Source organism: Microcaecilia unicolor, chromosome 5 (genome assembly GCF_901765095.1).
Source record: "Microcaecilia unicolor chromosome 5, aMicUni1.1, whole genome shotgun sequence".
NCBI lineage: Eukaryota > Metazoa > Chordata > Amphibia > Gymnophiona > Siphonopidae > Microcaecilia > Microcaecilia unicolor.
Genome location: NC_044035.1, coordinates 62,240,074 through 62,266,755, shown reverse-complemented (window position 1 = coordinate 62,266,755; position 26,682 = coordinate 62,240,074). Strand labels below are relative to the sequence as shown.

Below are 26,682 nucleotides of genomic sequence, written 5' to 3'. Positions count from 1 at the left end.
GATGGCTATCTGTATTACTTCAGAAAGCAATGCATTTCATTACATTAGTATTAAATTAGAAGACACTCCGCAGAATGTATATATAATAAGCAAACTCCATCACTGCCTCAGGTGGTGAGTGCAATTCATTTTCATTTGCTTCAGTAGCTGCCCTAACTCATGTCTGTGGGTCTGGTTAGTGAAGCAGTCGCCCGAACAGGTGGAAATAAATCAGCTGTAATATACCATAGGGCAGGCAAAGCTGATTAGAAAGATGAAGTCCCCATTTTCACAATCTGTGTGCCATATAAAACAATTTGGATAAGATATACTGCGTATCTCTAGTATAACTCTCCACACCCTGTAACTGCTTGCGTACCAGGCATTAGCCATGCTTGGTTAGATTCAGAGTTGTCATGAAAGTGCCTACAAAAAGCACGTGTGGGCTTCCAACTTATTTTAAACTATGAAATACATATTGCTGGCTCCACTTGCAATTTGCCTCAGGTCTGGAAAAGTAGGGCTGTAACTAGGGGTAGGTGAGAGGAGCAGCTACCTAGGGTGCAAAATTGCTTTGGGGTAGAAAAGTGACAGAAATACAAGCAACAGCAGATGGAACTGCAAAAACATTCCTACTGTTCTCCTATCATCTAGAGGAGAAGAGACTTCGGAATTAGAATGGCGAGGATGGAGGAAGAGAGTACCCCCTACACCAGAGGATGCAAGCATGCTCACCTGCACCAGAAATTAAAATGCCTATTTTTGGATCCATGAGAAAATGGCTGCAAACCTTACAAAATATTACTACCAGATAGTTGTGTAGAGCTAAAAAATACGATTGAGTTTCTCTGTTTTACATTAAATTAGTGGCGTTCCTAGGGTGGCTGACACCCGGGGCGGATCGCCGATGCGCCTCGCCCCCCGGGTGAAGCGCCCACCCGGAACAGTGCGACGACCCCCCCCCCCCAGCGACCCCCCCCCCCCCGGGTGCACACCGCTGGGGAGTGTGCCGCGTGCCTGCCGGCTCTTCGTTTTCATGCTCCCTCTGCCCCGGAACAGGAAGTAACCTGTTCCGGGGCAAAGGGAGCATGAAAACGAAGAGCCGACAGACGCGCGGCACCCCCCCAGCGGCTTGCACCCGGGGTGGACCGCCCCCACCGCCCCCCCCTTGGTATTAAATAGCACTAACTTCCAATAAAAGCTTATTTTACTGTGACCTCACCTTCAAGGATGAAAGTATATACTACTGTACCCAAATGTTTACCTCAGATATACTCCATCAAAACGGAGATAAAGGTTCAAATATTGTCACTAGCCTCACCTTCCTATTTCTAAAATAGGAGGGGAATAAATCTAAAATAAGTAACTCGGTCAGGCAGATGTTTTACCTTTAAAGTTAAATACATTTATTCAAAACTATTAATTTAACATCAAATTTCTACTATGTTTGACAATGTGGAGGAGTAGCCTAGTGGTTAGTGCAGTGGACTCTGATCCTGGGGAACTGGGTTTGATTCCCACTGCAGCTCCTTGTGACTCTGGGCAAGTCACTTAACCCTCCATTGTCCCAGGTACAAATAAATACAGTGCACTCCATTTAAGTGTAAGTCGGATAAGCGCATGCTCTGTTTAACTGCATGCCGTACTTCGGTCCCGTTTTTGGCACCGTCAATTTCTATGGGGACAAACTTCGGTTTAACGCACCACTGATAAGTGGAAGATTCGCTTATATGCATGGTTCAAGACCACTCCTCTGCAGGAAAAACTCCGCATAAGCGCGCGCATGGAATATGGAAGCCGAGTGGCGCGTGACAACCAACGATATTTCAAATTTACTGCCTCTTTAACTGCCATAGGCAGAATAAGCGAAAGAATGTTGTTAGAGCGTACACCGAGGTCGTCATCACGGCGGAACTGTAAGACTTTAACACTGGCTGAATGAATAGAAGTTCTTAAAAAAATTAGAAAACAAACAAAGTCAAGCATCTATTGCTAAAGAATATGGTGTCAATCCCAGTCAAATTTCACTTGTCTTGAAGCAGAAAGACCAGCTTCTGGAAGACTGGCAAAACAATACAAATCCACAATGGAAATGAAAACGGGCGGGAAAAGCTGAGGAGATAGAAGATGCTCTTCTTCGATGGTTTTCTCGAGTCAGGAGCAGACAGTTTCCTGTCAGTGGTCCATAGCTTATGGAGAAAGCTAACCAGCTAGCTGAAAGTCTTGGACTAACTGAATTCAAAGCCACTGTTGGATGGTTGGAAAGAAGGAAGGAAGGAGAGGAACAGCATAAAATTAAAAAAAAACAGCATGGTGAGAAACAAGACGCTGATGACTTTGGTGCTGAAAATTGGGTTGTTTCAGTTCTTCCTACCAAAGTTGTTTTTTTTTGGTAGGAGGGGGTTAGTGACCACTGGGGGAGTCATCCCCGATTCCCTCCAGTGGTCATCTGGTTATTTAGGGCACTTTTTTGGGACTTATTCATGAAAAAAAAAAGGGTCCAAAAAAAGTGACCCAAATTCGCGCTAAAAATGCCTTTCTTTTTTCGATTATCAGCCGAGGGCGCCCATCTCTCCTCGGCTGATAAACACGCCCCAGTCCAACCTTCACCATGCCTCCGACACGCCCCCATTAACTTTGCCATTTCTGCGACAGATTGCAGTTGAAGATGCCCAAAATCGGCTTTCGATTATACCGATTTGGGCGCCCATGGGAGAAAGATGCCCATCTCCCAATTTGGGTCGAAATATGGGCGTCTTTCTCTTTCGAAAATAAGCTGGCTGGTCTATCGGGAAACCCTATTGTCCCTGTTTTGGTGATATCATTGAAAGATACCTTGTTCTAAACCATGCATTTTTGAACAACTGTCGGCTCTCCCCCAGGTTCTAGTTTAATTAATTTTAGTGTCCAATGTTCCTGTAATAAGCCATATGGGAACAGATTGATGGGAACATTGGACACTAAAGGGTTAAAAGCTGCTCTATCTCCTTTTTAAATGCTGATGCCAGCGGCCTGATCCCACCCTGGTTAAAGTGGAGCCCATCATTCCAGAATAGGGTTCCTCTTCTCCAGAATGTTGCCCAGTTCCTTACAATAATAAAACCTTCCTCCCTGCAATATTGCTTCATCCACACATTGAGACTCCGGAGCCCTGCCTACCTCTTGGGCCCTGCGCGTGGAACGGGGAGCATTTTGGAAAATGCTACCCTAGAGGATCTGGATTTGAGCTTTCTACATAAGAGCCTAAATTTGGCTTCCAGAACCTGTCTCCCACGTTTTCCTATGTCATTGGTACCCACATGTACCAAGACAGCCGGCTCCTCCCCAACACTATCTAAAAGACGCATGAGGTCTGCCACCTTTTCAACAGGCAGGCAAGTAGCCAGGCGATCCTCATGTCCACTAGCCGCCCAGCTATCTACATGCCTAATAATTGAATCACCAACTACAACAGCCGTCCTAACCCTTCCCTTCTGGGCAGAAGCTCCTGGAGACATATCCTCGGTGCGAGAGGATAATATTGCATCCCCTGGTGGTCTGGTCCTGGCTACAGGATTACCTCCAGCTGCACCAGGGTGATGCTTTACTTTAAGAAGAGCTCTCTCCTCCAAAGCAGCACAGGAGCTGCCAGACTGGAGGTGGGACCTCTCTACAACATCCCTGTAGGCCTCCTCTATGTACCTCTCTGTCTCTCAAGCTGCTCCAAGTCTGCTATTCTAGACAGAAGGAATGGACTCGTTCTCTGAGAACTAGGAGCCCTTTGCATCAAGCACACACATATAACCTCTGACCAACTGGGAGACAATCATACACGTGACACTCACTGCAAAAGACTGGTTAGCACCCCTTTCGCTGCTGTACTGCTGTCTCCATCTTAGTATTATGGAGTTGTTTAATTAAAACTTCTTAAGGTACTATGGATATCAGATGAATATAAAGAGTTTTAAGATTATATGGTGTAATTTATTTAATATTTGCTTCTAAGAAACTAATTAAATGTAATTTAAACTCTAATGAAAACTCTCCTCTTGTTGTCCTAATTAGAATAATTGACTATAAATGAAGAGTTGAACTAGAGTTGGGTAGGAGTTGGGGAGGGTGGGTGGGAATGAGGGCTGAACTAGGTGTCACATACCTGAAACATAAAACGTAGAGGCTAACATACACTTCTCTCTTCAGTTCCAGTTTAGTGCACCTACACTTTGGATGCACCTACACTTCTGACGTGCCTACATTTTGGGCGTGCCTACTCTGACGTCAGACGCCTTCACTTCAAAAATAGGAGTTTTCCTCCTCTCTTTGCCTCAGCTACTTCTTCCTGGTATCTGGTGCGTTCCTGTTGTGACTACTGCTGATTTTATTGGTTTTGACTTTGTGCCTGGACCTGACTTCTGCTTGACTGCTGCCTGCCCTGACTTTGTGCCTGGACCTGACTTCTTTTTGATTACTGCCTGCCTTGACTCTCTGCCTGGACCTTACTTCTGCTGGATTGCTGCCTGCCCTGACACTGTACCTGGACCAGACTTCTGCCGGACTGCTGCCTGCCCTGATCCTGTGCCTGGCCCTGACCTCTCCTGATTGCTGCTGTCGCTGTCATCCCCTGAGTCCTACTCTCATCCCATCTCCAAGTCTACTACTACTACTATTTAGCATTTCTATAGCGCTACAAGGCGTACGCAGCGCTGCACAAACACAGAAGAAAGACAGTCCCTGCTCAAAGAGCTTACAATCTAATAGACAAAAAATAAAGTAAGCAAATCAAATCAATTAATGTGTACAGGAAGGAGGAGAGGAGGGTAGGTGGAGGCGAGTGGTTACGAGTCAAAAGCAATGTTAAATAGGTGGGCTTTCAGTCTAGATTTAAAGGTGGCCAAGGATGGGGCAAGACGTAGGGGCTCAGGAAGTTTATTCCAGGCGTAGGGTGCAGTGAGACAGAAGGCGCGAAGTCTGGAGTTGGCAGTAGTGGAGAAGGGAACAGATAAGAAGAATTTATCCATGGAGCGGAGTGCACAGGAAGGGGTGTAGGGAAGGACGAGTGTGGAGAGATACTGGGGAGCAGCAGAGTGAGTACATTTATAGGTTAGTAGAAGAAGTTTGAACAGGATGCGAAAATGGATAGGGAGCCAGTGAAGTGACTTGAGGAGAGGAGTAGTATGAGTAAAGCAACCCTGGCAGAAGACGAGACGGGCAGCAGAGTTTTGAACCGATTGGAGAGGAGAGAGGTGACTAAGTGGGAGGCCAGCAAGAAGCAGATTGCAGTAGTCTAAACGAGAGGTGACAAGGGTGTGGATGAAGGTTTTGGTAGAGTGCTCAGAAAGAAAGGGGCGGATTTTACGGATGTTGTAAAGAAAGAAACGACAGGTCTTGGCGGTCTGCTGGATATGAGCAGAGAAGGAGAGAGAAGAGTCAAAGATAACCCCAAGGTTTCGAGCTGAGGAGACAGGGAGAATGAGAGAGCCATCAACAGAAATAGAAAATGGGGGGAGTGGGGAGGTGGGTTTGGGGAGAAAAATGAGAAGCTCGGTTTTGGTCATGTTTAATTTCAGGTGGCGTTGAGACATCCAGACAGCAATGTCAGACAAGCATGCTGAAACTTTGGTTTGGATGCAAGGTGAGATATCAGGGGTAGAAAGGTAGATTTGGGAGTCATCAGCATAGAGATGGTAGGAAAAGCCATGGGATGAGATTAATGAACCAAGTGAAAAAGTGTAGATAGAAAAGAGGAGGGGACCAAGAACAGAACCCTGAGGTATGCCGACAGGCAGAGGGATAGAAGTAGAAGAGGATCCACCAGAGTGAACACTGAAGGTGCGGAGGGAGAGGTAGGAAGAGAACCAAGAAAGGACAGAGCCCTGGAATCCAAGTGAGGACAGGGTATCGAGAAGTATGCTGTGATCGACAGTGTCAAAAGCAGCGGAAAGATCAAGAAGAATGAGGATGGAATAGAGACCTCTGGATTTAGCCAGTAATAGGTCATTGGAGACTTTAGTAAGCGCAGTTTCGGTTGAGTGGAGAGGGCGAAAACCAGATTGTAGTGGGTCAAGAATAGCATGTGAGGAGAGAAAATCAAGACAGCGGTGGTGAACAGCACGCTCAAGTAATTTGGAGAGAAAAGGGAGGAGGGAGATGGGTCGGTAATTAGAGGGACAAGTAGGGTCGAGTGAAGGCTTCTTAAGGAGAGGTGTGACCACAGCATGTTTAAAGGCAGTAGGGACAGTTGCAGTGGAAAGTGAGAGGTTGAGAATGTGACAGATAAAAGGAATAAGAGCAGGGGAGATGGCATTAAGAAGGTGGGTGGGAATGGGATCAGAGGAACGGGTGGTACATTTTGAGGAAGAAAGGAGAAGTGTAGTTTCCTCTATAGTAACTTCAGGAAAGGAGGAAAAGGAATGAGGGGAAGGAGAGAGAGGGGAACGGACTAGTGGAGGGAGAGGTGACGAGGTAGAGAATTCAAGGTTTATCTTTTGAACCTTGTCGTGAAAGAATTCAGCAAGGGTCTGAGGAGATAATGAAGGGGGAGTTGGGGGAGGGGGCACCTTCAGGAGAGAGTTCAATGTGGTGAAGAGAAGTCGAGGGTTAGAGCCAAGAGAGTTGGTCAGTTGGATATAATAATCCTGTTTGGTGCGTAAAAGAGCAGATTGGAAGGAGGTCAGCATGAACTTAAAGTGTAAGAAATCAGCAAGGGCCCGAGATTTCCGCCAGAGGCGTTCGGCGGAGCGGGTACAGGAACGTAGGTAGCGGATATTAGAAGTCAGCCAAGGTTGGGGTTTTGTACGCCTTATAGGGCGGGTCATCAAAGGTGCAAGAGTGTCTAAGGCAGAGGATAGAGTATTGTTGTAAGAAGAAACAGCCTCGTTGACACCTGAACCTGCTGGCCACCTGAACCCAGGGGCTCAACTGCTGGGGAATGGTGGTCGCTGTGGGTGAAGCATTGGGAATTCTGACTGTTGATGTTCAGATCAGCACAAGGGCTCACTCCATTCTTGAATATCGTGACACTAGGGAGTCTATCTGTTAATGCTGTGGCAGAAAATTCAAGTTTCAAAACAATAGGGGAGTGTGGTAGCCGTGTTAGTCCACTCTTAAGGTTATCAATAGAAATCAAACAAAATAAAACATGGAAAAGAAAATAAGATGATACCTTTATTATTGGACATAACTTAATACATTTCTTGATTAGCTTTCGAAGGTTGCCCTTCTTCGTCAGATCGGAAATAAGCAAATGTGCTAGCTGACAGTGTATATAAGTGAAAACATTCAAGCATTACTATGACAGTCTGACAGGGTGGGAGGATGGGGGTGGGTCAGAGGTATGCATGGGGACATCAAAGCATATCATTGATATTCTAACAGGATGGGTGTGGATAGGTGAGGGGTGGGGTGATCAACAGAGACATACAGCTTTATGGTTTATAATGGGCTAGGAACCCCAGGTCTTAAAGAACTTAACAAGGACCTGGGGTTCCTAGCCCATTATAAACCATAAAGCTGTATGTCTCTGTTGATCACCCCACCCCTGTTAGAATATCAATGATATGCTTTGATGTCCCCATGCATACCTCCGACCCACCCCCATCCTCCCACCCTGTCAGACTAATCAAGAAATGTATTAAGTTATGTCCAATAAAAAAGGTATCATCTTATTTTCTTTTCCATGTTTTATTTTGTTTGATTTCTATTGAAAACAATAGGGGAAAGGGTATGGAGACTAGCTAATAAAATTTGCTATTTTTTTTTTAATTCTGTGTTTATCAATATCCTATAATTTGTTTGTTTGTTACATTTGTACCCTGCGCTTTCCTATTCATGGCAGGCTCAATGCGGCTTACATATTATATACAGGTACTTATTTGTACCTGGGGCAATGGAGGGTTAAGTGACTTGCCCAGAGTCACAAGGAGCTGCCTGTGCCTGAAGTGGGACCAGAGTCCACCACCCTAACCACTAGGCCATTCCTCTTTTAAACCCAATCTTTAAGTTACCAAGCACAGAGCAAAATAATGTCACTTACCCAGAGAAGTGAACTAAGCGAGGCCGGCCTTAGCAATTGCGGGGCCATGTGTAGATCAGTTTGATGCCCCCCCACCCCCACCATGAAACCAAAGGGAGAGAGGGAAGGTGAAAGAGGGATGTAAGAGCTGGCCAGCAATGCAATGGGAGCAGTACAGAGCATCAGTGATGGGAGAGAGAGGGGCAAAGAAGGAGATGGTCAGTTTCCAGTTGCAAAGCTCAGTTAAATATGGGGCCCCTATGAATACAGGGCACTATGCAGCTGTCTCTGCTCAAGGCCAGTCATGGAAACAACTAACATCAAAATTGATATTTTCCTTAACCATCTACTATCAAACTCCTTGTTTATAGAATTCACTGCTGCAAGAAATTAGATTAGAAATTAGTTATCTAAGGCTTATAAGAAGCTCAAAACCTTATTTTTCCAGAAATGTGTTTTAAGATAAATCATTATTGATTGAAATTTAGATCGTAGTCTTAGATTTTGATGCTTGAACTCAACAATTGTAATTCCCAGTTTTGTTCTGGTTTCTATTTTTGTGATCTACACTGAACCAAATTGTTGGGTAATTGCAGAATATAAGTATCCAGGCCCACCGAGCTGGGGAGGGCAGGGGTGCAAGATTCCCTTGGCCCTGCCTTGAAAGGGGGCCCAGCTGACCCAGTGGCATGAGGGGCCTGGGCCCCTCCAATTTGGGCTCGGGCCCGCCCAACTGCATTACCTTGAATGACTGGCGGTATACCCAAGCCCGCCAGCCAAATAGCTGTCCCGAAGTCTGAACCTCTGCTGGTGTAAGGAAGTTGGTAGAATGCTTTCTAGAAGCCAATGCCATCACTCTGCGCATGGTGTTCGGCATCCCCGCCAGCAAAGGTAACAATTTTAATGGAGGGGGAAGGAATGGAGTTGGGGAGACAGCAAAAAGGAATGGGTGGTGCCAGAGTCCCCTCCCCCATGGGCTGCTGGCTACGCCTCTGCGTTTGGTGCAGTGAGGTGGGAAAACCCCCTAAGAGTGTGTGCCCTGGGCCTGCTTTTGTCTCTTGGCAGCCCTGCAAGTATCTATATTATACTGTATTGTATTGCTAGAGAGCCACAGCATTTCTGTAAACATTTGGGATAAATTAGAATAAGCTACAGTGAATCAGATGAAATAATGTTGCTGCCGGCAAAGTGTGAGCATTCGCTCAAGAACATTTTGTTAAAATATGGAAGCCCTCACAGTTAAGCTGTGAGGGTGTTAACATTGGCTGAAGCCAGGCAGCCAGAAGAAGAAAGGAAAGGGGGGGGGGGAGTTGCAGGAGGGAGTTAGTTTGGAAGTAGTTAGTGTTTAGGTTAGCAACAGGAAAGGGAGAAAGGGGATTGGGTAGGAATTAAGGGATAGGATTGGCTGGAAGGGAAGTGCTAGGATAGGGAAGATTTGGGTGCTCAGAATTAGTTTTTAGTTAGGTAGGAGAGGGTTAGGGTGAATAGGAGGGAGTGAAAGAGAAGTTGGGGGGGGGGTTTAAAAGTGAAAAAACGAAAAGAATTCTTATGTCTAATCAGTGGAGCACTGGCTAGAGCACTGAGCTTGTAATCAGAAGGTTGCTGGTTCGATTCCCCTTTAAAGATTACCTGAGGTGGGGGAGGCTGGTGCTTGGCAGTGGTGTTGTAGAAAACATCGCAACGGCACTTCCACACTTCCGGTTTCGTGGAGGTGAGGAGTACGGAGGGTGATTTGGGTTGGTTTTTGGTTGCTGGGCGGAAAAACGGGGTTTTTGAAGTGTGTGTTACGTTGGGAGGGGGTGGGTGAGTTAAAGTGTGTTGGGAAGGCACTTCCGGTTTGCGAGGTGTTGGGGGTGTTTATTTGAAGCGGAGCAAGGAAGTAATTTGGGAGTTGGCGGTTTTATTTGGTGTGTGGGGCTGTGCAAGTGGGGGGTGACGTATGTGTGTGGAAAGGGGGGTGGGGTGAGCGTTTCGTGGGTAATTTTGGGAGTTTGAAGGGGAGGGATTGGATGGATATGTTTGGATTGTGGTGATTTTACAGTGGGGAAAGAAAGTGTGAACAGTGAGTTGGGTAGGTGAGGAGGAGGGGTAGAGTTTTTATTGGGGGCCACCCACATGGTGAAGGTGTATGTCACATGGCAAAAGCAGGAAGCTAAGCAGGTGCAACCCTGGTCAGGAACTGGATGGGCAAATTAGGGGACCTAAATCAGCAGTGTAACCTTTTAAAAGGAGAGATTAAGGGACTCAAAATTGAAGGGGTGTTTGCTTGGGAGCGGGGAGAGTGAGTGATTGTGGGTAATTGATTATATTAAATAAATATATATATATATATATATATATAAATATAATAGTAAATAATAAATAAATCAAATACTGTTTAATGGGGCCAAAGAAGATTGTGAAAAGTGGGGGTAAAGTGAGTGGAAAAAAGAAACATGGGATGAATGTGTCTGGAGGGGGGAGTGCAAAAGGGGGTATGGGGAATATAGGGAGAGATGCTGATGTTGCAGAAGGGGTGAGTGGTGGACAAGGTGTGGAAATGGGGTGTCAGGTGGGATTGAATATTGAGCAGGAGAGGGGTAGCAGGATGGAATGTGGGACGGCAACCAGTGCGATGGCAGGTGGTATGCGGACCCGTGGTGATGTTCCTTTGCAGGATGCTGCGGCGGAGGATCCGTTGGAGGGGCCTTCTTCTGGGAGAGCAATGGGTGAGTTGGAGGAATTGTGTGTATCTGGATATAGAAGGGGGCGGGGGGGTGGGGAAGTACGGGAGGGGGTTAGAGATCGGGGTAGTTGGGAAAAAGGGGTGACGGGAAAAGGTTTGAGAAAGAAGCTGCGGAATAAAAAATTTTTGCGGAATTTGTGTCATGTGGTAAGACGGTTGGATAGTGAAAAAAGGCAGAGGAGGGGTGGAACAGGTGATCCTATGCAGGTATGGGAATCCTCAGACTCCTGGGATTCATCAGGGTCTTCTTCATCTTCTTCGGATGAAGTAGAGGTGGAAAGGGGGAATGTTGTAAGTGGGATGCGGGAGAATCAAATGGCAGGTATATTTATGGGTTCGAGGATGGGTCATACATTATGTAATATTGCCCCTCTGGATTGTTATATAACGTTAAAATGGAAGCAGAGAATTTTAAAAGGAAAATATATAGATTTATTTGCCTTGTTAGTGCGTGATAGGGATGTTAATGGGGGGAAGGATGGGGGTAAGGAAGAAGGAAAGAAGAAAAGAGGGAGGGTACCAAAGACAATCATGAATTGGTTGTTAAGTTTTCATGTTTTTGCGAGTGTGTTGGGAAGTCAGAAACCTGCTCTTTATCCGGGTTTATGGAATTACTGTGATTTAATTTTGAGAGCTTATAAAATGTATGGAGGTTGGGCTTGGGTAAATTATGATGAGCAGTTTAGGCGGAGTTTGGCGAAGGACAAATCTGAGAATTGGGGTGTGAGAGATGTGGATTTGTGGATTGCTAATTTTACTCCTTCGGTTAATCCTCCCTTTCGTTCGGGAGCCTCTGCTGGATTTCCTGGGTATGGTAGTGGCTCAGTTGGAAATACCGGGGGAATAGGCGTTGGTCGAACAGGGAGTTTTGGAATGGCAGGAGGAGGAAGTGTGGGGACAAGCGGATTGAGGGGAAAAGGGAGTAGCCCCGGTAATGCTTGTTTCCAATTTAATGCGGGACGATGTAATAGGCCTGCCTGCAGATTCAGACACTGTTGCAGTGTCTGTCAGGGATTCCACCCTGTGTTTAAATGTCCAAGAGGGGGATTGGGAGGTCGGGGAAGGTCGGGGAGGGGAGGAGCTATGGGCGGCCCAGGTGTGGGCTGGCAAGGCCCCTTCTCCTATTAAGGTAGCACCATTGGGTGTGATACCGAAAAAAGAGCCGGGTACATACAGGTTGATTCATAATTTGTCCTATCCTGAAGGTTCTGGTGTAAATAGTTTTATTGATCCGGATTTGTGTACAGTGCAATATGCTAGTTTTGAACAAGCGGTGGATTTGTTGAGGAATTTGGAAAAAGGTGCATTGATGGGAAAAGCGGACATTGAAGCAGCTTTCCGTTTATTGCCAGTGCACCCTACAGCTTTTAGGTTGCTTGGATTTAAGTTTGAAGGTAAATTTTATTTTGATAAATGTATGCCTATGGGTTGTTCTATTTCTTGTAATTATTTTGAAGCATTTGCTACATTTTTACATTGGGTAGTGGAACAGTTTAGTGGTTGGGATTCTATTGTTCATTATTTGGATGATTTTTTGTTTGGGGGTCCAGAAAATTCATTGCAGTGTGCTTCCTTGATGTCAGCATTTAGAACGGTGGCAAAGGAGTTGGGTGTGCCTTTGGCTAAAGAAAAAAGTGAGGGCCCAGTTACCAAATTGGTGTTTTTGGGGATAGAGTTGGATTCAGTGAGAATGGAGTCTCGTCTGCCTAAAGAAAAGATTGTGGTTTTGCGTCAGGAGATTGATAGGGTATGCATCAAGAGAAAGGTGACGTTGAAGGAGATTCAGTCGTTGTTGGGGCATTTTAATTTTGCAACGAGAGTGATTCCTATGGGACGAATTTTTTCGAGACGTTTAGCATTGTTAACAGTTGGTTTGCGGAAGGCGCATTTTAGAGTGCGTGTGACACAGGCAGTGCGAGCGGATTTGCAAATCTGGAGAGAATTTTTGTCGGTGTTTAATGGAACTTGTGTTTGGCAAGATGTATTGGTTTCAAGTGTGGATTTACAATTATTCACGGATGCGTCGGGAGAAATTGGATTTGGGATTTATTTTGGAGGGGCATGGTGTGCGGAAGAGTGGCCTCAATGGTGGAGAGAGATGGGTTTGTGCAAGAATATAGCTTTGTTGGAATTATTTCCAATTTGGGTGGCTTTGTGGCTATGGGAACGGAGGTTGTGTAACAGGAGGATTGCCTTGTATTCTGATAACATGTCAGTAGTATGGGCAATCAATAAGCAGTATTCGCGTTGTCCGCTGTTAGTGGAGCTGTTGAGATTGATTGTGTTAAAATGTTTGCAATTAAATTTATGGCTAACAGCGAGACATGTGCCTGGTGTTTGTAATGAGATTGCTGATGCGTTATCTCGTTTACAGTTACATCGTTTCAGAGCTTTGGCTCTGTCAGCAGATTGGGAGCCTACACGGATGTCCGAAGATTTGTGGCACAATTTTCAGGAGGTTGTGAGGCGCTGTTGATGAGAGCATTAGCTCCTAATACTTGGAAGGCTTATGGAGTTGGATGGAGGCGATTCCTATCATTTCTGGCTGACAGAGGTTGGGATTTGGTCTTCCCAATTTGTGAAGAGAGAGTGGTCCGACTTATTGCTTTTGCAGTGGATAATAAATGGTCGTTTGGGATGGTATCTCAGACGATGGCTGCAATAGCATTTGTGTCTAAATTGCTGGGTTGGGGAGATCCAGCGGGGAAATATTTGATTCGTAAATTATTGTGTGGTTTTTCCAGAGAACATGGGAAATCACGAATGGAGAGGGTGAGGAGGCCGCTATTTTATGCACAGGTAGTGCAATTGTGCAAGGTATTAACCAATATTTGTTTTTCAAAATATGAAATATTGTTATTTCAGGTGGCTTTTGTGGTAGCCTTCTTTTCAGCTTGCAGGGTTGGGGAGTTGGTAGCTTCATCAACGCGAGCTATGGATGATGAAGGTTTGAGAAGAAGGGATGTGGTGGTGGAAAAGGGGGTGTTGTGTATATATTTAAGGAAGTCTAAAACGGACCAAGATGGAAAAGGCATTTGGATTAGTCTGCGAGCGGCTAAGACTTTGGAATTTTGTCCAGTGCAATGTGCAGTGGAGTTCAATGGTGTAAGACCGGTGGGGGGTGAGGTTTGGTTGGTGCATAGCAATGGTCTGCAGTTAACGAGGTATCAATTTGCAGCAGTGCTTAAGAAAGGTTTGAGATATATGGGTTTGGAGCCAAAGGAGTATGGGACACATTCCTTTCGAATTGGTGCTGCTTCCAATGTAGCCCAAGAAGGGGGTTCAGTGGCTTTAATTCAGCGGGTGGGAAGATGGAGGTCTAATAGATATAAAGGGTATGTTCGGGATGAGAAGTGATTAGGTTTATGCTAATTGTTCTAGTTTCTTTTACAGATGTATTGCCTCTGGACATATGTGTATGGATCTGCGGACATTCATATGTCTTTTGGGCACACAAGCATGCTCTGGAATCAAAGTGGGGATCCAACCTGGGATTGGTGGAATTTGGTATTCGAATCCGCTGGTTGGCCATACGAGGAATGACTTGGAAGCAGTTGTTGCCAGCATTACTGCAAGCTCGGCGATTTTCTTCTCCAGTTCTAATTTGTATTCATTTGGGGGGAAATGATTTATGTGCTGTAAAAGGAGTTCAGTTAATTCGTTTAATGAAAGCAGAATTATTGGAGGTGATGAGTTATTTTCCAGGAGCAGTGATTGTATGGTCACAGATTATTCCCAGAAGAGTGTGGAGGGGGGCAGTTAATCCAAAAGGTATTGAGCGGTTGAGGCGCAGGGTGAATTGGGAAGTGTCAAAATTTATGGGGAGAATGGGGGGTTTGGTGTTAGCACATGATTTGATCTCGTCAGATTGTGCAGGTTTGTATAGGCAGGATGGAGTTCATCTGTCCGATATTGGAACTGATATCTTTTTGAGTGCACTCCAAGATTTGTTGGAGGATTGCTTAAAGAAGGATTTGGCGGCAGCTTTGGTTATGGGGGAGCGGTGACAAGATGGAGTCTGTCACCGCTTGTGGCCTGGATGAGGGGTTTAAGAGGCACCAGAAGCGGTTAAAGGAATTGTATGAAATATATGAAATGGAAATGAACTCGTGGGCGGAACCGCCATGAGTAAGAGGTGGCTTGACGGTACCGTAAGTCACCTGGGGGGAGGGGGGTAAGGGGGGAAGAAAGTGAGCCAGTTCGTTACCGAATGGCTTAACATTATTATTAATCACACTGTGAAGTGGGGAGAAAGTGAGCCAGTTCGTTACCGAAGGGCTTAACATTATTAACCGCATTCTGAAGTTAACCTGGTGGAAAATTATATGTTACTAAGTTGATGTTAAGTAAATGAATTAATATTTGAAAATAAAGCTGCAGCCAAATTTTATTCCAAAAAAGAAATTGTTGTTTGAATTATTTAAAAATTTTAAGTATGTGTTAAGGGCTGCCTGAAGTGTGAATGTCAATGTTAAGCACTACACATCCTTGACGTATCTGTGCGTTTGAAGCTTTCTCCTGGGAGATTCATGGACATGTATTTAACTGTAGAGCAGACAACTATCCTGTGACTCTCTGTTGTACTAAACATAGTCACCATTCCCTGCTGGGCTCCTCTGGACCAGGATGGCTTTCAATGATCAAAGATACTCTGATCACCTCTATGTTATGTTCATTCTACAGAATGAACATAACATATAAATATTGGAAAATATATTATCCAGAAAAGTGCTGCACTAATTACAACCCTTGTAATGAATTATTGTGACAAAAGAATAAATTATGAAAATAAATTATTTCCAGTCCTGCTTGAAGCCCTGGCTTCCCAAAGAGAAAGTAATCTATTATACCACAAAAAAAAAAAAGTATAACAACAGGGCTACTTCAACCAAGTGATTCATGCCTCTCCTTACATATAATTAGCCATGAAAAACGCATCACTACATGTCAGCAAAATGTCAGCTGATCTAAAGATGCCACCAATGCTAACAGACTGCCAAAGGCAGAATTAGTCCCAGATTATTCAATACCAGGCCATGTCCAGGCACAGGCACTGAATATCTGAGGCTAATCTGACATGTGCTGGCCACTGGAGTTTATGCGGCTCCTGGCTAATATTCAGTTGGGACCCGAATAAGACAGCTATGTGGACCCCAGCTAAATTTTGGCCAGGACACACATATGTAGAAGCACGCTCACTCAGCCCCTCTGATTCCCTCTCCCCAAAGACAATGAGGGCTCCCACCCACATAGGCCTCATCCCTGGGTCTACCTCTGTCATCCCTGATGGTGTAGGACAGTGTTTCCCAAGTCTTGTCCTTGCTATTCAGGTTTTCAGGATATCCACAATGAATATGCATATAATATTTGCATATAATGGAAGCAGTGCATGCAAATCAAGTTCAATCATATTCATTGTGGATATCCTGAAAACCTGACTGGCAAGGGATACTCCAAGACTGGACTTGGGGGAAACGCTGATGTAGGGGGTCCTAGAGGCAGAAGCAATGCCCACTTGCTCCTAACCGTTGTGGCTCCTTTTCTCAAAATGGCTGCCACAACCTTTAGCAGCAGCCTCACAATACATAAAACAATTGTCTTATGCTGGCACAGCTCTCCTCCAACACACACAGACATAAACACATGCTCTATGTACTCACCTACTTCTCAGAGTGATGATGGCATTGTCCACAGAGATGGCTCTTCTGCTAGACAACATCTGGCAATTACGAATCCTGTCTTCATGCACTGCCCTGCTACACTGTGGTGATATCACCCAACTTATCCCACTTAAAATTTAACAGCGCCCCGAAAACCTCAGCGGTGCACCTTACATATAAAGAGCGTTTTGATGCAAGGATTCACTGCACCCACCCCGTCATCGGTTGTCAAAGGGTTCAATAACCAATTTGTAGTGGATTTGTATCTTAATATCTGAACTTGCTCTTAGATAATATCTTCAAGAATAATGCCGAAGAGGCAAAAAGTTTAAATTACAGATATCTTAAAACTTGCACTTATCTTGTGCAGAGCATAAGTCAGACGGGGGATGAATCGTCTGACTCGATCATGTTTTGCCCCCCAGGGCTGTTTCACGGACCATCCCCTCACAAGTTCTTTAGCACCAGCTCAGCTCCTTCATATCAAAGCTTGGCATGGGTGTCTCAGCATTTAGCACCAGCTGATTTTTAGCATGAGCTAAAAATGCTAGTGCACCTGAGTAAAAAGACTCCCTTAATTTTTAGAGTTTCTATTTATGAGAGTGACCCCATTGCTTATGAAGCTGCTCTGGTTGCCAGTGGCATGCTCCATATTTAAACCAAGTTTTCTTATTTTACATGGTAGAGCCCTGAGTTTTATGAAGGAAATAGTCAATATACCCCCCCAGGAACTCAATGTCACATTCAAGAGAATTCTTGATTTTACACTATCCAAAATGCAGGAAGATAGTATACAAAGTCAATATATTCTGCTTGTTTCCTTATCAATCCACCAAATGGAATTTGTTACCTATGGAAATTAGGATTCAAGAAAATATCTTGTTTCATAAGCAACTAAAAATATTTTTGTTTAGAAAGTTTGTGTTAAATGAGTAGTTGATTAAGGTCACCCGCTTTGTTACTAGATGAATTTCCCGTAAGCTCTAGGGTGAATTAGATAAGTACATAAGTATTGCCACACTGGGACAGACCAAAGGTCCATCAAGCCCAGTATCCTGTTTCCAACAGTGGCCAATCCAGGTCACAAAGACCTGGCAAGATCCCAGAAAAGCTCAATACATTTTTGATGCTTATCCCAGAAATAAGCAGTGGATTTTCCCGTCAACTTAATAATGGTCTATGGACTTTTCCTTTAGGAAGTCATCCAGTCCCTTTTTAAACCCCACTAAGCTAACCGCCTTTACCACATTCTCTGGCAACAAAATCTAGAGTTTAATTACACGTTGAGTGAAGAAAATTTTTCTCCAATTCATATTAAATTTACTACTTTGTAGCTTCATCGCATGCCCCCTAGTCCTAGTATTTTTGGAAAGAGTAAACAAACGATTCATGTCTGCCCGTTCCACTCCACTCATTATTTTACAGACCTCTATCATACCTCCCCTCAGCCCTCTCTTCTCCAAGCTGCAGAGTCCTAGATGCTTCAGCCTTTCCTCATAGGGAAGTCATCTCATCCCCTTTATCATTTTCGGCGCCCTTCTCTGTACCTTTTCTAATTCTACTATATCTTTTTTGAGATGCAGTGACCAGAATTGAACACAATATTCGAGGTGTGATCGCACTATGGACCGATATAAAGGCATTATAACGTCCTCACTTTTGTTTTCCATTCCTTTCCTAATAATACCTAACATTCTATTTGCTTTCTTAGCTGCCACAGCATTTTTTATGTTTTGATATTATCTGTAGGTCCATATCAAAGCTGTATTAGCTATTTTTTTCTGATATTCTTGACAATAATTGTAAGCCACGGTGAACTCAAGAAGCCTGATGTGGGATACAAGTGCCATAGTAAAGTACAGTCTGTTCTTGGTATTCGCAATGGTATGCTCTAGGACACTTGTTGGCTGTTTCTAGAAGCAAACTGTACTGTATTATTTGGTGAAAAGTCCTGGAACTGCAACAGACTCTCTGTGGTCCCTGGGACAAGTCCCTTTTTCTTACTGTGCCTCTGTATCATTCAGATGGAAACAGTTCTTGTCTTAATCTGGTCATCAGATTTATTCCATTTTGCAAGTACCTGTAGTTTTTGGAGGCAAAGATTAAAAGCCATCTGTGGCCCTCTTGATTGCTCTAGTATGCTTGGAAGCAGTTTCCAGAAGCAAACAAGCAAACACCAATAACACAAAAGTGAAAGTGAAAGGCGCATGTCCGCAAATACACGAACACGGTACCGCTAATGGCTGCTGCTATTTGCACCTCCGTGGATAAGCGAAATAGCGAATGCCTAATGTGCAAATAACGAGAACAGACTGTAAAGTCATGTAAAATGCTCAGCCTCTACCGCACACTATCCCCAAGTTATGAAAGCTAGGTATTTGCACCAAGGGTCCTTAGCTAGTTCACCACTCCCTACCTGGGCATATACCAGGCTAAATAATTCTTCAAAAATAGGAGAGTTCTATGCCTCACAACTCATCATCAACATCAATAACTTAAACTGCTGACAAATTCAAACATGGCCTAAACCTCTACAGCAAACTTAGCTTTCTACAACCGCCCTACCAAGGAAAAGTGCGATGACAGTGAAACATTAGCATCATAAAAATTCTACCCAAATTCTTAATCTCCTGTGGTACAAGGATAACAATCATGCACTTTTGGTTTAACCTGTATCTTCTGCCAGTTCACAGTAATCAAACACAAAATTTCTCTCTAGACACTGATCAAACATCTTACTGTTATACATTCTGCAAACACCAGTGTAATTTATCACTCTTAATGCTTGCTCAGGGCTTTCACCGATGCTAATTACTAATTCCATGTCATGAACAAATTGACAAAGACAGGACAAGTCTCCCAAATGGTACACCAAAATATTACAAAGAAGCAAAGAAAGGGCTGAATTCTGAGGCATTTTGTAATCCAAGCCTCCAGACAATGAGAACTCCGTTCAACCTTAATTACTCTATACATCTGGATTGAAGGGCACAGTTTATCCAAAAAAATACCATGTGCTAGATCTAATCCAGAAGAACCAATTATACTGACTTTTCTTTTTAATCCAACCTAAGAACACATGTCCTCTGCCACTGCTGTTCCCAGAAAAGACATGTAACTTAGTTCCAGACTAGAGATTTGGGACAGTCCTGGTTTTGAATTTACATCCCAAAGCAGTGTGGGATTTGTAGTGCCTCATCCTGCACATTTATATCAGTGCTGCAAGTCCCATAATGCATCATGATGAGGTGGTCAGAAATCCAGGACTGACTCAAAATCTCCAGCCTGGAACTGGATAACCTGGCATATCTGTATTCCACCAAGACATACGCTGCACTGGAGCCAATTTGAAAGCCTGGAGTCTAATTTGCTAGCACTCTTCAAATAATGCAGGAAAGCAAATGATCTACAAGGTAGATGTAACAAAGAAGTTCTAAAGAAGGGAAAGGAAAATTCACTACAGGTTGGAGCAGGGGTTCTCAACCAGTCCTCGGGACACACTAAGCCAGTCCAGTTTTCAGGATATCTACAATGAATGTGCATTAGAGAGATCTGCATGCACTGTCTCCATGGTGTGCAAATCTCTCTCACGTTTATTCATCAATGTGACATGCTGAAAACCTGACTAACTAGGGGTGTCCTTAGTGGCCTCTGCCACTCCTTGTGACCTTGGACAAGTCACTATCTCCCACTGTCTCAGGTACCCACTTAAGGGCCAATGCAGAAAGCTTATTGCACCATTAACACAAGTTTAACCAGGGTTCACAGCAGGATAGCAATGCAGAAAGAGTTTCAGCACTAGTGTTAACTCATGGCTCATGCAGAAAACCTGACACATACTGCTATCCCACAGCATGCACAGTTTAAAAAAAATGTTTTGGCCACTGGCTACCACAGGAAAACTTATGCCAGGTCCAGGGCAGTGTAGAAGGGTACCAGCACCCCCTCTCTCCTCCCAACCCAACTACCCTATCCCAGATACCTGAAACGCCCCCTCCCATGATCCCCAACCCAATTTTTAAAATGTTATCCTCTCAGTGGAGGAGGGTAGTTAGTGGGGTCCCGCAGGGGTCTGTGCTGGGTCCGTTGCTTTTTAATGTATTTATAAATGACCTAGAGATGGGAATAACTAGTGAGGTAATTAAATTCGCCGATGACACAAAATTATTCAGGGTCGTCAAGTCGCAGGAGGAATGTGAACGATTACAGGAGGACCTTGCGAGACTGGGAGAATGGGCGTGCAAGTGGCAGATGAAGTTCAATGTTGACAAGTGCAAAGTGATGCATGTGGGTAAGAGGAACCCGAATTATAGCTACGTCTTGCAAGGTTCCGCGTTAGGAGTTACGGATCAAGAAAGGGATCTGGGTGTCGTCGTCGATGATACGCTGAAACCTTCTGCTCAGTGTGCTGCTGCGGCTAGGAAAGCGAATAGAATGTTGGGTGTTATTAAGAAGGGTATGGAGTCCAGGTGTGCGGATGTTATAATGCCGTTGTATCGCTCCATGGTGCGACCGCACCTGGAGTATTGTGTTCAGTACTGGTCTCCGTATCTCAAAAAAGATATAGTAGAATTGGAAAAGGTACAGCGAAGGGCGACGAAAATGATAGTGGGGATGGGACGACTTTCCTATGAAGAGAGGCTGAGAAGGCTAGGGCTTTTCAGCTTGGAGAAGAGACGGCTGAGGGGAGATATGATAGAAGTGTATAAAATAATGAGTGGAATGGATCGGGTGGATGTGAAGCGACTGTTCACGCTATCCAAAAATACTAGGACTAGAGGGCATGAGTTGAAGCTACAGTGTGGTAAATTTAAAACGAATCGGAGAAAATTTTTCTTCACCCAACGTGTAATTAGACTCTGGAATTCATTGCCGGAGAACGTGGTACGGGCGGTTAGCTTGACGGAGTTTAAAAAGGGGTTAGATAGATTCCTAAAGGACAAGTCCATAGACCGCTATTAAATGGACTGGAAAAATTCCTCATTTTTAGGTATAACTTGTCTGGAATGTTTTTACGTTTGGGGAGCGTGCCAGGTGCCCTTGACCTGGATTGGCCACTGTCGGTGACAGGATGCTGGGCTAGATGGACCTTTGGTCTTTCCCAGTATGGCACTACTTATGTACTTATGTACTTATGTGTCTAGTGGCACCCACCTGATCACTCCCTCCCCCCCCCCCCCGACTGGGAAAAAATCCCTGGTGTCAAGTGGTACCCCCTTCATCCACCCAACCCCTTGCACAGGTACCCTCCTCAATTAAAATAAAAACTCACTCCCTAGTGTCTAGTGGCACCCAACTGATCCCTCCCCCAGACATTCCAAACCTTAATTAAGGCAGAAACAATGCCCACTTGTTCCTACCTCAGCCACCCACCTTCATCCTCAAAATGGTGGTGCCCTGCCCCATGCATTGCATCCTGGGAAATTCCCTTATATGGTTGACTAGCCCACCCTGATGCATTCCAGGATGCACCATGTGAAGCTTTTGCTAACAATTAAGGACTGATGTTAGTTTTGTTTTTTATTTTATTTTTATTTGCTGTATTTTATGTTATTTATTTAATTATTTATCTTGTCTAACGTCTAATGGAGGTCAGCACTCAAGAAAAACATCTAAGTGTTGTTCTAGCCAAAAAAGCAAGCAGGATGCTAGGAATTATTAGAAAAGGAATGGTGAATAAGACCAAAAATACTATAATGCCTTTGTATCTCTCCATGGTACGAATGCACCTTGAGTACTACGCTCAGTTCTGGTCGTCATGTCTCAAAAAAGATATAGCAGAATTAGAAAAGGTTCAAAGAAGAGTAACCAAAATGATGGATGGAACCCCTTTTGTATGAGAAAAGGCTAAAGAGGTTAGGGCTCTTCAGCTTGAAAAAGAGAGAGATGAGGTGGGATATGATTGAGGTCTACAAAATCCTGAATGGTGTATACACGATCTATACAAAACCAAACTCTTATCACATGACTGATTAACCTCTTTGATATTAATGATCAAGCAATACCACTTTAAACCTTATGTTGAATAGGGTCTCTCTATAGTCGATGACCTAATGTATGTTACAATCCAATCTATTACTCAGGAACCTTCATGCAATACCATAACGTATTCTTCTTTACCATGTATGTATGACCATGCTATATATATATCATGATCTGTTCCATATATATTATCATGTATGTATGCACCTTAACGCAATACCATTTGTAATTCTGTTACCCGGAAATGGCAACCGCCATTACGGCAAATGTAAGCCACATTGAGCCTGCAAATTGGTGGGAAAATGTGGGATACAAATGCTACTAATAAATAAATAAATAAATAAAATGAGTAGAAGTAAATCGATTTTTTTACTCGTTCCAAAAGTACAAAGACAAGGCAGGGGACATTCGAAGAAGCTACATGGAATAACTTTTAAAACAAATAGGAAGAAACATTTTTTCACTCAGTGAATAGTTAAGCTCTGGAACTCTTTGCCAGAGGATGTAGGTAACAGCGGTTCACGTATCTGGGTTTAAAAAAAGGTTTGGACAAATTCCTGGAGGAAAATTCCATAGTCTGCTATTGAGACAGAAATGGGGAAGCCACTGCTTGCCCTGGGATTGGTAGCATGGAATGTTGCTGCTAATTGAGTTTCTGCCAGGTACTTGTGACTTGGCTTGGCCACTGTTTGGAAAACAGGATACTGGGCTAGATGGACCATTGGTCTGACCCAGTATGGCTACTCTTATGTTCTTATGAAGCACAGTGTGTCATTTGTAAAGATTTTATTATGTATGTATTCTGGAAACCACCTAGACTTGTAAGAGTGGAGGAGTGGCCCAGTGGTTAGGGTGGTGGACTTTGGTCCTGGGGAACTGAGTTCAATTCCCACTTTAGGCACAGGCAGCTCCTTGTGACTCTGGGCAAGTCACTTAACCCTCCATTGCCCCATGTAAGCTGCATTGAGCCTGCCATGAGTGGGAAAGCATGGGGTACAAATGTAACAAAAAAAAAGATACTGTGCTCTATACATTTTTAAAATAAATATTTTGAGGATGATGGCAGCTGAGGCAGGAGCAAGTGGGATGTGGCCCAGTGCTCCCAGGCTGATTTAAAGAGGCCAGCATGTGAATTCTAGAGCTGCTGTCTCCCTCTTCCCCTCTAAAGCCCATCCAGCACATACTTCCTGGAGACTCCCCAACATTCAATCACCTCACAATATCCCTCCCAACACACACATCTGATGCCCCTCCCTCCAAGCCTACCTTTAGTAATTCCTGGGTTCTAGTGGAGTCAAGGCAGGAGCAATCCCAGTTGTTCCTGCTGGCAATGGGATGAAAATGACACCAGCAACTACTAGCAATAGTCTTGTGGTACGACTGCTAGGGTCAAACTGTCATATAATGGTCTTTTACCCATATAAGGCAGTTTGATCCCTGGCATTAATCCCATGAGACTACCATTAAGGATGCTGGCACCATTCTGAACTGTGCCCTGGCAGGGTGATGGGAATCACTCTTGCCCTGACCTCCCTGGATCCCAGGAATTAATTAATTAACTAAACATAGGCCGGGGGGGCGGGGGGAGGAAATCATATATTGAGAGCATATTTTGGGGCCTTCTTGTGAGGGGGGTACAGGGCAGCTCTGAAATCTGTACGCCAAGCCCTTTATGAAAACAGCCCAGGAACATTGGGTCATGACTTAGTGACTGGTACTCCCAGGCACTACAAACAGTGCAGCTTTGAGACTGATCACAAACTGCGCAATTTATATACCACGGGAGTGACTAACCTGCAGTACCTGAGCTACCACAGATTTGTTGCTCCCACGGGAAATTAAGGTGTGATAAAGGCCCAACTTTTACCGTACCTTAATAACTACCACCCTTCCTAAATTTAAAGTGCCTGCACTGTGCCAGCTTTCACAAGGGAGGAACATAGATGGACGAGCATTTACATGCATTATTTACAGAATACTGTAAAGTTACATGCCAAAGTGCCACATTTAGATGAATGCATTTACTCCATGGCATGAGTGGGCACACCTAAATGTAGGTGCACAAATGCTGACTTACACTGGTATTCTATAACTTGTGGTGCCCTTTATAGAAATTTTCCCTACTAGAGTCAGCCAAATTTCAGTTTTGTCCCAAAGGTTATTTTAATTTTTGACCATGTTTTTAGTAAAAAATGACATGACCATGTGTTTTGTGCTTTGTCCCATTTGTCTCCATTCCGGACCCCCCTCCCCAGTTGTCCAGGGTTGTAGTTGAGGCAGGAGTGATCCCCCGTTAATCCTGCCCATTTTAGCTCTGCTCTCAAAATGGCTGCCGTGACTGGGGCATCGCGCCTGCACAGACTACACCACTAGACCACCATGGATTGTAAAATAGTCCTAGGGGGAGGGGCTATTATTTGTATTTTTTTTTCTTTTTTGTACTATCATTGCAAGTAATGGAGTTATAATCTTGCATATTAATTTATATAGTAAATAGAGTGCTCCAAATAATTGCTTTTTATATAAAATCTTAGAAGGAATTTGAGTCTGTAAATTTGGGGTGATAAGCTCCTTAGAAATTAACCTCCCTGTGGAGTTATGTCGTCAGCTGTCACTCCAAGTATGACTTAGTGTTAGCCACTGTAAAAGCACTATGGCTTTTAGTTTCAGTTTTCATTAGCTGCAGTCCATGTGTGTGTGGATGCTATTTTACTTAGAGGTAAAATACAGTCTTTCATTATTTATATCAGAGATTTTCAACCTTTTTCATCTCACAGCACACTTACATGGCTCTAAAATGGTCCAGGCACACCTCCACAGATGGTCCAGCATTTTATTATCTACCCCCTCCGCCCCCCCACACACACGATTCAGAATTTTATCTTCTCCCCTCCTCCACAAATAGTGTAACATATACCTTTCTACCCCCACCCTCACAAATAGTCCAGCATTTACCTTTTCTACTCCCCACCCTCATAAATAGTCTAGCATTTATCTTTGCTTCCCCCCGCCCACACAAATAGTCCAGCATCTCTCCTTCCTGTCTCCTCTCCAGTCAGTGACCAGACATCACCTTTGTCTCTCTTGACCCCCTCCTCCCTGTGTACCTTTTTAAAAGTTTTCCTTTCTCTAGTTGTCGGCAACAATGAGCAGCAATCCTTACAACCTACTCGCGCCAACCCTGGAGACTTATCTCTGATGCTTCCTGCCTATGTGGAAGCAGGAAGTTGTATCAGAGATAAGGCTCCGGGGTTGGCGCAAGCAGGCTGTATGAACCGCAGCTCGCTGCTGCTGACCACTAGAGGCAAGAATACTTTGACCCTCAATTCCTGCAGCACACTGGTTGAAAAACACAGATTTAAATTATTATATTCTGGCTTGGATACTATCGATTTAGCAGAGGGATGCAGACTGAAAGCTTTAACGACCCCTAGAAGCCCTCACTGGTTCACCTTCACACAACTAAACTTGAGTTTTCGGTCTTGATTTTAGCTTTGGACGAAACCAGGTGATGAGTTGACTACAGTTTCAGTTTTGGCCAAACGTTTTCAGGCTATTCCGGTGGCAGTTTCGGTTTTGGCCGAAATTGAGAAAAGCAGTTTTGGTTGCCTCTAGTCCCCACATTGTATGCATATTAGAATTTTTAACACAGGCAAATTGATTGTATTCTATTAATACTGCAGGTGGGGGTTCATGGCCAGTATTGACCAAACTAACCTGGTTCTCACTTTTTCAACTGATTAACTTTAAAGGCCTTACTTTTGGCATTTACAGTGTTGCATGGCCTATGCCCATACTATCTTCTGTCTAAACTGTATTGGCATTTTACAATTGGGATTTTAGGCTCTGAGGCCCTTGGTGGTCCCTTCCTTGGTATTCCTTGGTAGTGCAGGGGTCCTATGGAACAGACTTCCTCTTCAGCTACACCTTATTACTGATTTATTTCTGTTTAGAAGGCAGTTGAAGACATTTTTATTTAGTTGGGAATAGTTATATGTAACAGTTTGGCCCAGCTAATGCTGGACATTAGGCTTACTTATTTATTTGGGTAATACATTTAATATGCTGCCTTTATGTGCTACAACCAAAGCAGTTTAATATTTACATTCTCTGTCCCTACTGGGCTCACAATCTAAGCTTTTTTTGTTTTGTTTTTCCTGTGAACTTTATCTTTGAGGGTTATTTGGAATGGGATTTTGATTTGGGGGGGGGGTTAGATAGTTGGGCATGGGAGCAGGTTATTTGTGCAGTTTTATAGTTCATTGTTGTGTAATGTTTGTTTTAAGTGTTATGTATGTTTCTTGTAACCCATTCTGGGACTCATGTTTAGATGAGTAGAAATCTAA

General features: G+C 44.0%; 1 protein-coding gene across 2 annotated transcripts in view; it reads right to left on the bottom strand.

Moving 5' to 3' along the window:
* Nucleotides 1-26,682, bottom strand: part of PTPRE (protein tyrosine phosphatase receptor type E) — a 435,598-nt gene that overhangs the window by 358,653 nt on the left and 50,263 nt on the right. The gene's annotated exons all lie outside the window — the stretch shown is intronic.